The sequence below is a fragment of the Bufo gargarizans genome, chromosome 2 (genome assembly GCF_014858855.1).
Source record: "Bufo gargarizans isolate SCDJY-AF-19 chromosome 2, ASM1485885v1, whole genome shotgun sequence".
Classification (NCBI taxonomy): domain Eukaryota; kingdom Metazoa; phylum Chordata; class Amphibia; order Anura; family Bufonidae; genus Bufo; species Bufo gargarizans.
In genome coordinates this window covers 136,003,812-136,019,494 of record NC_058081.1, presented here as the reverse complement: position 1 = coordinate 136,019,494, position 15,683 = coordinate 136,003,812, and the positions used below count along the sequence as shown (strand labels likewise).

At 45.3% G+C, this 15,683-nt stretch overlaps 1 pseudogene; it reads right to left on the bottom strand.

The window, feature by feature from the left end:
- Positions 1–14,472: 14,472 nt before the first annotated feature.
- Positions 14,473–15,230, bottom strand: LOC122925696 (annotated as a pseudogene).
- Positions 15,231–15,683: the final 453 nt, after the last annotated feature.

Here is a 15,683-nt window from a genome sequence, read left to right as displayed (position 1 = left end):
AAGAGTTATGGATGAGGTTGATGACAATATTTAAGGTGGCCACACACAGGGAAACGCATCTATTTTGCCCACAGAGTAAGAGCAGCTTTTTTAAGCGGTACTCCACTATGTAATGGCCCCCTCTTTATTATTAATATAATGGCCCCCTCTTTATTATTAATGTAATGGCTCCCTCTTTGTTATTAATGTAATGGCCCCCTCTTTGTTATTAAAGTGGGGGCCATTATATTAATAATAAAGTGGGGGCCATTATATTAATAATAAAGTGGGGGCCATTATATTAATAATAAAGAGGGGGCCATTATATTAATAATAAAGTGGGGGCCATTACATTAAAAATAAAGAGTGGGCCATTATAATAATAATAAAGAGGGGGCCATTACAGTAATAACAAAGAGGGGGCCATTATATTAATAATAAAGAGGGGCCATTATATTAATAATAAAGAGGGGCCATTATATTAATAATAAAGAGGGGACCATTATACTAATAATAAAGTGGGGGCCATTAAATTAATAACAAAGAGGGGGCCATTATATTAATAATAAAATGGGGGCCATTATAATATACAGGGGGAATAATATTTACAAAGGGGAGTGTCTTGAGAGTGAGCAGAGGCGCGAAGCTGCCAGCCCAGAACAGAGAAGGAGAGAGGAGTCCTCTCACTGTCTGCAGAGTGCCCTAGTTGCTGACAGTCCACACCCCACACACAGCCATGAAAGATTGAAGAGCCGGCCCCTAGCCTAACAGAAAGGAGTCTGAACAGGTCAGGACAGCCTGGTTGGTTGAGTGTGATTTGTGTGACACTGACAAGTTGGCATTAACCACCGACCAGGGGCTGAAATTGAAATGTGACAACATAACAAAAATGGAGGGGGCCATGTGGGGAGAAGCAATGTGAGAACATGGAGGGGGCCATGTGGGGAGAAGCAATGTGAGAACATGGAGGGGCCATGAATCTGTGGGGAGAAGCAATGTGAGAACATGGAGGGGCCATGAATCTGTGGGGAGAAGCAATGTGAGAACATGGAGGGGGCCATGAATCTGTGGGGAGAAGCAATGTGAGAACATGGAGCGGTGTATGTAAATATGTGTCGTGACTCGTGACGCGCTGCGTATCCACCGCTGAGTAGGGAACCTGTTGTTAAAAATTTGAATCCCACCCCTGGGCAGCAGGGTCACTGGTTGTAGGCTTGTCTGAAGAGGTGGGTTTTCAGGTTTCTTTTGAAGGATTCCACTGTAGGTGAGAGTCTGATATGTTGGGGTAGCGAGTTCCAGAGTATGGGGGATGCACGGGAGAAATCCTGGAGTCGATTGTGGGAAGAGGCAATAAGAGGAGAGGATATAGACATACATGTCAGACAGTTGGGGGCCACACAGAATGATATCAATGACCACATGTGGCCCTCGGGCCGCAGGTTGTGCCCCCCGATATAGAGCTACAGGGGCAGGCACGGACTCATTTCATCCATAAGTATTAGATCTATGTCGGCCAAACCCACCAATCTCAGCCACTTAGCTGACCTCCTAATGTGTATAGGGGCTCCAGACTCTCCCCCAACGACTGAAGAGAGCCTCCATATGTATTGGAGAATCAGGAGAGAGAGCTGTAGACAGAACAGTCGTTCTCGTGTATGACCGACTTTAGGCTCGGTTCACATATATCATTTGTGCATAGCCACTTGTTTATACCCGAGCCAAACACAACTGATTTGGGTATCCAGCTCTCTGTACAGAACACAATGACCCCAAATGGGGCACAGCCCCTAAGGAGAGAGGCTACCTCAGATCGCCACGCCTATGTGAACACACTTTAAATGGTTTTCCTACCATAAGAACGTATCCACAATACACAGGATCTGATTGTGGGGGTTACTATAACAGAGACTCTCACCAATCAGAATTAGGGGGGGTTCGCATCAGCATTATAGATTCCATTTTACCTTTCCGTTATAACATGGTTATAACGGAATCCATAAGACGGAAGTCAAAACGTAAGCCTTTAAGAGGCATTCCGTTTTGATCCGTCATAATAGAAGTCATTGGCAATCATAACGGATCCGTCTGGTTCCCGTTATGCCAGATGGAAAACAAAGTCCTGTCGACAGGACTCTTTTGTCCGTTCTGCATAACGGAAACAGGACGGATCCGTTATGATTCCTATAGACTTCTATTATGACGGAAAGCCTTTTAAATGCTTCCGTTTTGCATTCCGTCATATTACAAGACTATGGGCAGCATAACGGATCCTTCCTTGTTTCCGTTATGCAGGACTGGAAACCAGGACGGATCGGTTCTTGTAATATGACGGATCAAAACGGAATGCCTCTTAACGGCTTCTGTTTTGACTTTCGTCTTATGGATTCTGTTATTTTCCATTATAACCATCCATAACGCTGATGTGAACCCACCCTTATTCGGTGCAGAGTCCCTGGAATGAATGGAGGGGTGATCGCGCGTATGTGTTGGTGCTCCATGCGACTGTGTGAGACTGCCGGAGACACCGAGCACTGTTCTCAGGTCCACTTCAGCAGTCCCACACAGTTGAAAGGTACATCAGAACCCAGGATTCCGTCCCCTTATCCTTGTGATCAGTGGGGGTCCCAGTGGTCTCACCTTTATCGATCAGATACTTAACCGTTTTTCTGTGGATAGGGAATACGTTCTTATGGTGGGAAAGACCATTTAAGGACTCAAAATTCAATCCCTCTTCTGTTGAAAATAGCAGCCATGCTAAATGACTATAGTTTATTCACTATACTGCATGTATTTTAGGCTAAAAATACTTCTTTTTTTTTTATAAGGACTTTTGTACTGTTGTCATTCTGCATTTGATGATCTCTGATTTGATCATAATTGAGATTAGATCAGCATTCAGGAGCTCAGATGAGATCAAACCTTCAGATAGTCTGACACAGTTTGCCTTGTATGGCATTCTGCAGCCTGCAGAACGAAAATGGTCAGATTTCTTAAACTGAAAAAAAAAAAGGATTTTAGGCCCCAAATACAGACGTGGACAAAATTGTTGGTACCCTTTGGTCAATGAAAGAAAAAGTCACAATGGTCACAGAAATAACTTTAATCTGACAAAAGTAATAATAAATTAAAATTCTATAAATGTTAACCAATGAAAGTCAGACATTGTTTTTCAACCATGCTTCAACAGAATTATGTAAAAAAATAAACTCATGAAACAGGCATGGACAAAAATGATGGTACCCCTAACTTAATATTTTGTTGCGCAACCTTTTGAGGCAATCACTGCAATCAAACGCTTCCTGTAACTGTCAATGAGACATCTGCACCTCTCAGCAGGTATTTTGGCCCACTCCTCATGAGCAAACTGCTCCAGTTGTGTCCGGTTTGAAGGGTGCCTTTTCCAGACTGCATGTTTCAGCTCCTTCCAAAGATGCTCAATAGGATTGAGGTCAGGGCTCATAGAAGGCCACTTTAGAATAGTCCAATTTTTTCCTCTTAGCCATTCTTGGGTGTTTTTAGCGGTGTGTTTTGGGTCATTGTCCTGTTGCAAGACCCATGACCTGCGACTGAGACCAAGCTTTCTGACACTGGCTAGTACATTTCTCTCTAGAATTCCTTGATAGTCTTGAGATTTCATTGTACCCTGCACAGATTCAAGACACCCTGTGCCAGACGCAGCAAAGCAGCCCCAGAACATAACAGAGCCTCCTCCATGTTTCACAGTAGGGACAGTGTTCTTTTCTTGATATGCTTCATTTTTTCGTCTGTGAACATACAGCTGATGTGCCTTGGCAAAAACTTCGATTTTTGTCTCATCTGTCCACAGGACATTCTCCCAGAAGCTTTGTGGCTTGTCAACATGTAGTTTGGCATATTCCAGTCTTGCTTTTTTATGATTCGTTTTCAACAATGGTGTCCTCCTTGGTCGTCTCCCATGTAGTCCACTTTGGCTCAAACAACGACGGATGGTGCGATCTGACACTGATGTTCCTTGAGCATGAAGTTCACCTTGAATCTCTTTAGAAGTCTTTCTAGGCTCTTTTGTTACCATTCGGATTATCCGTCTCTTAGATTTGTCATCAATTTTCCGCCTGCGGCCACGTCCAGGGAGGTTGGCTACAGTCCCATGGATCTTAAACTTATGAATAATATGTGCAACTGTACTCACAGGAACATCTAGTTGCTTGGAGATGGTCTTATAGCCTTTACCTTTAACATGCTTGTCTATAATTTTCTTTCTGATCTCTTGAGACAGCTCTTTCCTTTGCTTCCTCTGGTCCATGTCGAGTGTGGTACACACCATATCACCAAACAACACAGTGATTACCTGGAGCCATATATATAGGCCCAATGGCTGATTACAAGGTTGTAGACACCTGTGATGCTAATTAGTGGACACACCTTGAATTAACATGTCCCTTTGGTCACATTATGTTCTGTGTTTTCTAGGGGTACCATCATTTTTGTCCATGCCTGTTTCATGAGTTTATTTTTTTACATAATTCTGTTGAAGCATGGTTGAAAAACAATGTCTGACTTTCATTGGTTAACATTTATAGAATTTTAATTTATTATTACTTTTGTCAGATTAAAGTTATTTCTGTGACCATTGTGACTTTTTCTTTCATTGACCAAAGGGTACCAACAATTTTGTCCACGTCTGTACATGCAATAAAATGAGAAAAATATCCAGAGGTATCCACAGCCTTTACATTTTGCATAATCTAGCAAAGAAATTTAATATTTAATCATTACCCCTTAACTTGTGATGAGCGGCAGGGGCAATATTCGAATTCACGATATTTCGCGAATATTTTGTAGAATATTCGTGAATTCGAGAATTCAAGATTATATTCTTGATTGCGAAACTCGGCAATGTATTATTATGGGTCACTTATGCTACATTTTTCAAGCCGGTATAAGTTTCCTGAGACTGGAGAAAGCGGTTGACACGGCAGAACATTAGAATGGCTTTATATGCAGATAGAGAGCTCCAATATATTTGCGCTTCCAAATTCTCGGCAATTAATGATACGCATATTTTATTTTGCAATACGTGCAACTTGTATAGTAAGGAGTAGGCAACTTTTCTATTGGTTGCTAGGGATGTTGCTGTGACAAAGCCTTCTCATTGGCCCACAAGCTAGAAGAAGGGAGGGATGATCACCTGATGTGTACTGTGTTAAAAACAAAACAAAACCAACTAAAAACGAGTATTCATCATTACGAATATAAAGCACTGTATTCTAAATATTCGCGATTTCTCGAAGTGCCTATATTTGCGCTAAAAATTAGCTTTTTGAATATTTGTGCTCAACACTACCCTTAAGGCCGAATGCACACGGCCGTGAGCGGTCCGTGGTAACACGGGCTGGATTCCTGCTGAGAGCATGAGCGCACCGCGTCATTGGTTGCTATGACGCCGTGCGCTTCCTGCTGCCGCCGCAGTACAGTACTACACTGGTATGATCTATACCAGTGTACTACTGTACTGCGGCGGCAGCAGGAAGCGCACAGCGTCATAGCAACCAATGACGCCGTGCGCTCCTGCTCTCAGCAGGAATCCAGCCCGTGTTACCGCGGACCGCTCACGGGCTGTGAAACATGGCCGTGTGCATTCGGCCTAACCCTGTGACCTTGCCACATGCACCTGCACCCTACATCCGGTCCATATCCCTGATAATCTTCCAATGACATCATCAGCGGTGAAATTACCAAGGCATTTACGATGATATCCACAGATACAGCACAAAAGGACACACCAGATTTTTAGCGCAGACCATCCTTGCTCACAGGTGCAGTCACAGTAGGGCCCAGCTTATATGGTTGGCACCCACCACTCCCACGTTTGTGACGAGCAGGGGCATAACAAGTAACCATAGGGCCCCACAGCAAAACAGTGTAACAGAACGATATCATGTTACAAAAAGTATGTACACAATGATGTAACAGTACAGGTAAATAGGGCACAAAAAGGGCACCAAACTTCAAATGTACACTATGACATCACAGCGCTTAAAAAAAATAATGATGTGCCACGCAGATATCATGCACAGTTGCACTTGTAATGCCACATTACAGGAATACTGTAAAATATAGTGCCGTAGAAGTGGTATAATGCACACAGCAGCGATAACTATGGGGCTCCTTAGAAAAGCTGGGGCCATAGTCAATCTTCCACAAGTTCCTTCCTTCACTAACTACACTTTACTTGTGTGGAGATGGGCCCCTTAGTTGTTGGCCCCTCCCCCATGGCAGATGCTATGCCTGCTTTCTTGGTAGGTACATCCATTGTGTTGAGTTAGGCTGTGTTCGCATGCGCAGCAAGATGATCTGGCTGCATGGTACCGGCACAAATGCCAGCTATTAGCAAGACCAAAAACCATTGCATGCAACAGTTTTTGTCCAGATGAAACCCGGCATTTATGCCAGAAAGCGCCCAGATCACCGCCAGATCCCATTATAGTCAATAAGAATCCAGCGCTGATCTGTAGAATCTGGCAATGCCAGATCCAATGAACTCCTGTGGGCTGTTCTCTGCTAGAAATGTTCACCAGAGATGTGAACAAGGTCTTAAAAAGCAAGAGAGTCGGCATCCAAATTTGAACTTGAAGTGTTATTTATCCCATCATTTCCGCAATCAAACACCACGTTTAAACCATCACAAGAATCGATGATGTCACCGGTGTTCCTGTGTGGAGTCACTGTGTGGCAGCTATGGGTAGTGGCACTTCATTAAAGGGTTTCTACCACTTTGTTTTCACATAATTAGCTTTCAGACACTAGCGATCCGCTAGTGTCTGCTCTGCCAAACAATCCTAAAATAATAGCTTTTGGGGCAGCCGTTTCGCAAAAAAAAGAACTTATATGGATATGCTAATGACCCTCTAGGTGCTATGGGGGGTCATTAGCACCTAGAGGATCGGTCTACCTTCACAAAATGCAGCTGCCCAGCGCGTCCCTCCAGCCCGCCCATCTCCTCCGGAATGCGATCAAGCGGACGAATTCTCGCGCATGCGCCGTGCGCGTCTGTATTCGGCGCATGCGCAGTGTATGTCTGACCGCTTCCCTGCTCAGACATCTCTACTGCGCCTGTTCCTCGGAGCACTATGACGTCATCGGCGCAGGCACAGTGGAGATGTCTGAGCAGGGAAGCGGTCGGACATTCACTGCGCATGCGCCGAATACAGACGTGCACGGCGCATGCGCGAGAATTCGTCCGCTTGATCGCATTCCGGAGGAGATCGGCGGGCTGGAGGGACGTGCTGGGCGGCGGCATTTTGTGAAGGTAGACCGATCCTCTAGGTCAGGCATCTTCAAACTGCGGCCCTCCAGCTGTTGTAAAACTACAATACCCACAATGCCCTGCTGTAGGCTGATACCTGTAGGCTGTTCGGGCATGCTGGGAGTTGTAGTTTTGCAACAGCTGGAGGGCCGCAGTTTGAGGATGCCTGCTCTAGGTGCTAATGACGCCCCCATAGCACCTAGAGGGTCATTAGCATATCAATATAAGTTCTTTTTTTAGCGAAACGGCTGCCCCAAAAGCTATTATATTAGGATTGTTTGGTAGAGCAGACACTAGCGGATCGCTAGTGTCTGACAGCTAAATATGTGAAAACGAAGTGGTAGAAACCCTTTAATAGGGCTGATACAACTTCCGATGTCCCCACTTGTAATTTCACCTCCTGTTCTGGAACATTCATGCAGTAATGGCTTGGGCTTCTCGCAGACGAGTGATACAGAAAAACTGATGATGTTCTCTTAGTTTTGCATCAGTTTTCTGCAGATTTGTTCAATTCTTGCTTTTTTCAAATCAGATGTTATCAGTTTTCACGCATTTTCACGTGCGTGAAAAAAAAAACCTGAAGAATTAGAATGTGCAAACAACCATCAGCGAAAAAAAGATAGTCCCTTCAGTGTGCTTCATGGGTCTCCCATGCTCCCAGTTGGAACTCCCCATATTCAGCACTCATTTTATAGAGCTGGCACTCCTTGTGATGTCACTGTCATGTCCTCACCTGTGACATCATCATCCATTCTCACACACTGACATTGCTCATTATGACATCATCACTTCTATGACCTATAACAACCAAGAAATAGTGATAATTAGTGTTGAGCAAAGCAAGCTTTGGATGCTTCATGCGAAGTCGCTTTGTTCAAAACTTCGGAATAATACTGTACAGAGATCCGTCTCCGTACGGTATTAGAATGTATGGGCTCCGATGAGCCGAAGTAAGTTATTCTCGAAGTAGCGCGTGACTTCATTTAATAACTTTGTTAGTTGAAAGTGGAAATCCACTTTAAAAATTGAAACTGAACTCGACTAGTATCTCGGAACTGAAGCCGAGTTCAGTTTTAAGCTTTAAAGTGGTTTTCCGCTTTAAAAATCAACTACCGAAGTTATTCAACAAAGTCACGCGTGACTTCGTGAATAACTTACTTCGGCTCATAGGAGACAGAGACGGATCGCCGTACAGTATTATTCCGAAGTTGTGAGCGAAGCGACTTCGGATAACGCCTCCGAAGCGCGGTTAGCTCAACATTAGTGATAATAATCTTTTAGTAATTTACCCAGATATATTTACCTGTGATAGAATTAGTCATTGTGGGTATTTAGGTGTAAATAGTGTTCTATTCAGGGGCGTACTACCAGGAACAGGAGCCTGAGGGGCCCAGAGACCTTTTTGCCGTATAAGAAGACTTCGGTATTATAGAAAGTGCATGCTGGTCAAGGTCACCTCTGGCTTTAGTGAAGGGGTAGGACACAAATTTGGGATGGAGGGGGCAGGGGTGCTTCCCTGCCCCTGTCCACAAAGCATTGAGGGAAGAGGGGCCCAAGCTGAACTCTTGCACCAGGGCCCATGAGCCTTTAGCTACACCCCTGGTTCTCTTTATTACTGGTTTGCATCCAATTTTATGCACTTTTGAAAGTGTCTATACAAAATGAGCTTGGCTAAAAAAAACAAATGATAAAAAAAGTTGTACCTTTAGGCTACATGCACACGACAGTTATTTTTTGCGGTCCACAAATAGCGGATCTGTGTTCCTGTTTTTTTTACATCCACATCCGTTCCGTTTGTCCGCAAATTTTGTAGGTTGTGTTTCCATGTGTCTTCAGTTTTTTTTTGCGGTCTGCAAAAAAATACTGAAGGCTGTAATTCTTTAAATGTAATATATACAGGTTTCCCAGCAACCATCCGCAAAAAAAAAAAACAGATGTGAATGACATACGGATGGCTTTCTTTGGTCTTCAATGGGTACTTTTTTTGCGGACGGGAAACACGGACAGCGGACGCGGAAAAAAAATGGTTGACTACACCGCAATTTTAACGGCTCCATAAAAATGCATGGGTAACCATCCGATCAGCCTTACTCCACCCAGACCCTGCTGAAGAAAAAGTTCTGGAATTTCAGCCCATGTGAAAGTCAATGGCGATTATGTAGTTGTGACCGATTTATTAAAGAAGGCAAATGCAGTCATAAATTTGTTGCAATTTAGGTAAAAAATTATCTGAGCTTTAATATAAATAAAAAAAAGCTTCAATGTAGATATTGGCTAAAATGACACCAGATTCACAGTTTTGCAGAAGGATGCAGTGGCCACCAACGTCCCTGGCCGGATGGTCCAAAGAAATGGCAAGTTGTGCTTCCCGTGACAGCAGCACATTCTTCCTGTGCACTACATTTCTTAATTGTGCCCTAAAAATTGCCCTTGCCGATTGAAGCCAATTTCTCTTCTGGCTTGATCGTCATACAGAATTTTAGGGACATATTTTCGGTAAAGAATTATGAAAGAGTAGAGCCATAATAGGAATAATTGCCCTGAGTCTTGGATTTTATATCCCGTATCTATTACTTGGTTTCATCAGTGCTCTCATTGTATCCTAGAATATACTGTAACTCATTATAGTCTAGCATACTTATCATTCTTTAGTCGCTTAAATAAGCAAAATGTAATTGGATGGTCAAGCACGGGTCCTTAAATGCTTATGGATACAAGATAATTGGAGGTTCAGAAGAGTCTTAGGGTAGATACTAACGATACACATAGCAGACATGAAAGTAAAAGCAGATGTTTAACCTCAGCTCCAGAATATCGCAGTTAGTTACCTGAATTTCAAGGGCTGTAGCGATCTGATTATGTGATTCTTTAAAACTATTTTTTATGTATATTAGGCTAATTTCACACTCACGTTTGGTGCGGATCCGTCATGGATCTGCACAGACGGACCCGTTCAGATGATACAACCGTCTGCATCCGTTCAGAATAGATCCGTTTGTATTATCTGTAACATAGCCAAGACGGATCCGTCTGGAACACCATTGAAAGTCAATGGAGGACGGATCCGTTTTCTATTGTGCAAGATTGTGTCATTGAAAACGGATCCGTCCCCATTGACTTACATTGTGTGTCAGAACGGATACATTTGGCTCCATTTCGTCATACGAACACCTCCAAAGCGGAATGGAGACGGAACGGAGGCAAACTGATGCATTCTGAGCGGATTCTTTTCCATTCAGAATGCATTAGGGCAAAACTGATCCGTTTTGGACCGCTTGTGAGATTCCATTCACACGTCCACAATTTCGTTCCGCATTTTTGCGAAACATAATTGCAGACCCATTCATTTCTATAGGGCAGCAGGATGTGCTGCCCGGATCCGGAATTGCGGATCCGCACTTCCGGGTCCGCAATTCTGATCCCGAAAAAATAGAACATGTCCTATTCTTGTCCGCAATTGCAGACGAGAATAGGCATTTTCTATTAATTGCCGGCGATGTGCGTTCCGCAAAATGCACAACGCACATCGCCGATGTCCATGTTTTGCGGATCCGTGGATCCGCAAAACACACACATGGTCGTGTGAATGGACCCTCAAACGGTAAGCCAAAATGCCAGTGTGAAAGTAGCCTTATTAATGAATAGATGAGTGTAAGAAATAAAAAGCTTCTAAAGGGTTTATCCACAGAACCAGGACAAGGGGCGAGTGAGGGTAGGCACCCGCATAGGACACCACCTTGCTACCCACGATGGGGGTGCAATCATGGATCCATTTGCGGCCGTGAAGCCTATGAGGGAGTAGAGTGGCGCAAGAGGTCGCGCGAGAGGGGATGTCATGTGGAGCATCTGTGCCGGAAAGCAGTAACACAGGCCACAGATCGGAGGAGGTCTGTGGCCTACAGCACAGACAGTGGCTGGGATGTTTCTTTTTAAACTAAGCAGTGGCCTACTGGCACTAATGGGGGGGGGGGGGCATTATGTACTGACACTAAGGGGGAGGATTATATACAGGCACTAAGGGGGAGAGCATTATGTACTGGCACTAAGGGGGGCATTATATACTGGCACTAAGGGGGGCATTATATACTGGCACTGGGGGGTAGCATTATATACTGTCACTGGGGGGGTAGCATTATATACTGGCACTAATGGGGGCAGAATTATATACTAGCACTATAAAGGGGGATCATTATATACTGGCACTGGGGGGGGGGCATTATATACTGACACGGAGGGGGGCAGCATTATATACTGGCACTACAGGGGGTATATATATATATATATATAGGCACTACAGGAGAGTTAAAACTACAAGGGGGCAATAGAGCTACAGGGGGCACTGCAGGAGGGGAATTATAAATATAGGGGGCATTATGGTTATATTAATACTACTAGGCATACTGTAGGGGCATTATTATTATTGAGCATATTATGGATGGCATTGCTACTAACTACTCTTGGGTAGTATCATCACTATTGGGGGGAGCACTATTACTATGGGGGGGAATTATCTGTATGGCACTGTTATTTCTGACAGTGTAGTGTTTTTTGGGCACGAGGAAGCACAGCGGGCGTAGTATCTGGAGTAGCAGCAGGATGACAGTGAATTGTATAAATTTGGGGGCTGATTTGCAAAATCTGTAACAGTCCCCCATGTGCCATATAGCAATACTGGGGTCCTCTTACTCTTATGTGGCAGAGGGGGCTGAACAAAAATGACCAGCGATGTCTGACTATGATTATTTGGACCAAATGGAGAAGAAAAGGGAAGTGAAGAACTGAAATCCTTTTAAATGTTTTTTAATCATTTTATTAGTAAGTAGGGTCACTTTAAATTGATTGGGGGAAGGGGGCGCAATTTGCCTGCTCTACCTAGGAATCCGAACTACCTGCCCCCGACCCTGGCTATCCAAGATTTAAAGGGAACCTGTCATGATGAACTGAACTGAAGCTGAGATAGCATGTATATAGTTTCTATGGGAAAAGATTCAGTATAACCTGGGTTTCATTCATTTTTATTCCTGCTCATTCTAGGTTTTGAAATCAAGGGGGCTATCTCTGTATACACAGTCATAGAGGGAAGGCTGTCAATCAGTCATAGGACCGACTCCTTGATGTCAAGGCCCAGAATGAGCAGGGATATAAATGGAAAAATTACAAGTTTTACTGAATCTTTTCCCACAAAACTATATATAAATCTGCTCTGCTCCTCCTGCTCTATAACATGCTGCAGGCAGATTAATTAGCATTTTCATTGTGACAGGTTCCCTTTAGGCTACTTTCACACTTGCGTTCGGAGTGGATCCGTCTGGTGTCTGGACAGACGGATCCGCTCCTATAATGCAAACGATGGTATCCGTTCAGAACGGATCCGTCTGCATAACAGTTTTTTTCAGATCTGATTTTTCACTTTGTGAAAACTCAGATCCGACAGTATATTCTAACACAGAAGCGTTCCCATGGTGATGGGGACGCTTCAAGTTAGAATATACTAAGAACTGTGTATATGACTGCCCCCTGCTGCCTGGCAGCACCCGATCTCTTACAGGGGGCTGTGATCCGCACAATTAACCCCTCAGGTGCGGCACCTGAGGGGTTAATTGTGCGGATCACAGCCACCAGATCGGGTGCTGCCAGGCAGCAGGGGCCAGACCCCCCTCCCTCCCCAGTTTTAAATTCATTGGTGGCCAGTGCAGCCCCCCTCCCTCCCTCCCCAGTATTATATTCATTGGTGGCCAGTGCGGAGCCCCCTCCCTCCCCAGTATTATATTCATTGGTGGCCAGTGCGGCCTCCCCAACCCCCCCCCCCCTAATTAAAATCACACCCCCCCCCCCATCATTGGTGGCAGCGGAGAGTTCCGATCGGAGTCCCAGTTTAATCGCTGGGGCTCTGATCGGTAACTATGGCAATGAATAGAATACTGGGGAGGGAGGGAGGGGGGCCGCACTGGCCACCAATGAATATAATACTGTTGACGGAGGGAGGGGGGCCGCACTGGCCACCAATGAATATAATACTGGGGAGGGAGGGAGGGGGGCCGCACTGGCCACCAATGAATATAATACTAGGGAGGGAGGGGGGCCGCACTGGCCACCAATGAATATAATACTGGGGAGGGAGGGAGGGGGGCCGCACTGGCCACCAATGAATATAATACTGGGGAGGGAGGGAGGGGGCCGCACTGGCCACCAATGAATATAATACTGGGGAGGGAGGGAGGGGGGCCGCACTGGCCACCAATAAATATAATACTGGGAGGGAGGGGGGGCCGCACTGGCCACCAATTAATTTAATACTGGGGAGGGAGGGATGGGGGCTGCACTGGCCACCAATGAATTTAAAACTGGGGAGGGAGGGGGGTCTGGCCCCTGCTGCCTGGCAGCACCCGATCTGGTGGCTGTGATCCGCACAATTAACCCCTCAAGTGCCGCACCTGAGGGGTTAATTGTGCGGATCACAGCCCCCTGTAAGAGATCGGGTGCTGCCAGGCAGCAGGAGGCAGTCATATACACAGTTCTTAGTATATTCTAACTTGAAGTGTCCCCATCACTATGGGAACACCTCTGTGTTAGAATATACTGTGGGATCTGAGTTTCACGATCTAACTCCCTGCAGCTGCAAGCTGCGTTCGGGTGTCCGCCTGCTGAGCGGAACGGAGGCCAAACGGTGCCAAACTGACGCATTCTGAGCGGATCTGCATCCACTCAGAATGCATTAGGGCAGTATGGATCCGTTCGGGGCCGCTTGTGAGAGCCTTCAAACGGAACTCACAAGCGGAACCCCGAACGCATGTGTGAAAGTAGCCTCAAAAAGACACGTGGCCCAGTCACATGCAGCATGATAGGTAACCGTTGCGGCCGGTGATTGGCTGCAGCAGTCATGTGGTGCCCGTCAACAGGATGTTAATGCCAGAGCATCACAATAGAGCCAGAACCCAGTGGCGGGACCAGGTATGTGTGAACCCCACCGCGGCCACTCTCTGAGGTCTTTTTAAGCATTGGATAACCCCTTTAACTTATCTGTTCATTCTTCTTTACTTTTAGTTAATACTTGTATTCCATATGAAATAACACTGCCAGATCGCCTTTTCATTGTGTTGTCCCACCATTATTCCTTCTGGAAATGTATGTTACCATTTCCCATTTCTTCTTCTTTCTTTTTCCTGTGAGGTTACAGGTTGCTCACACTCCAGTCTGTATGCTTCAGGCTAAATCTTGTTAAAAGCCAAAGTGACCTCCTTCTGCGTGTCTGTGCAGACTTTGTCATCCTCCACCAGTCTGGATGTGCAGCTTCTTTTCAGGAACCCACATGCACCAGTTTGGAGGATCCCCACAGCAGCCTGTGCATCCGAATGCTGCGCATGCATTCTTCAGGTTTTGCTATGTCTCATCATCCCATGGTTTCACATCCAACAAGGTGTAGGATTTGGCAATCGGTTCACGTTTTTTAGATTTCTTCTTAATGTACTGAGGCAATCTCTCCTCTCTCATTCTTGCGAACTCTGCATTTTTCTTTTCATCCCTACCGAACAGGTCAGCATCATCCCTTTCTGCCTTTGGCTATGGCAGCCAGGTGCTGGTGTCAGGGTCAGAAGCTTGCCTACAACTGGAGGCTATGGGGCTGGTGCTTGTGAGGTAGCAGTCTCCTACTGCATACTGGTCATACTTTCCAATTTGGAGAAGACCGTCTGAAGGTTCTGCATATTCTGGTTCTCATGCTCTAGACTGGCAACCCAAGATAGGAGCTTGCTGTTCTCTCTATTGGGGAAAGTGGTTGCACTTCTGGCCTGCGATATTTGGATAGTCTGGCAGTGTCCCTGAGGATTGTGTCTGCTCTGTCTTCCTGTGATTGGTTCTGGAAGTTGAGTGCAGATTTTAGGCTCAGGTGCTCATAGTACTGCTTCTCACCATCATCGTACTTGTATTTATCAAACCAAATCTTCTTGCTGCTCAGGAATGAAGCCATGTCTGCTGCTGTGCCAGGACCAGGGGTGTAGCTACAGTGGAAGCAACTATTTTGGGGCCCAAACCTAATCTGTTAAGGTCCCTTTACACAGGGCGACCGACCAGGAGATTGTTGGGAAGGAAGCGTTCTTTCCCGACCATTGCCTGCTCTATAACAGAGGAGAACGCCGTATTTACATGCAGTGATCTCCATTGTATGGGAGCAGTGATCACTACTGTCAATGTTCTTCCCCATACTGACTAGTTGTTTGCCGGCAGCAGATCGTGATTACACAGCACAATCTACTTCCAGTAAATTATCATTTTTATGTGCGCACAAACTATCGAATTACGGTACCCAATGAATGAGCGTTTCGTTCGTTCATCAGGTAATCAGCCTACACGGCATCCATGGCAGCCAGTACGCCCAAGAGATACTAAAGCGAGCAACACAGTAACCCATGTCACAGTGAAC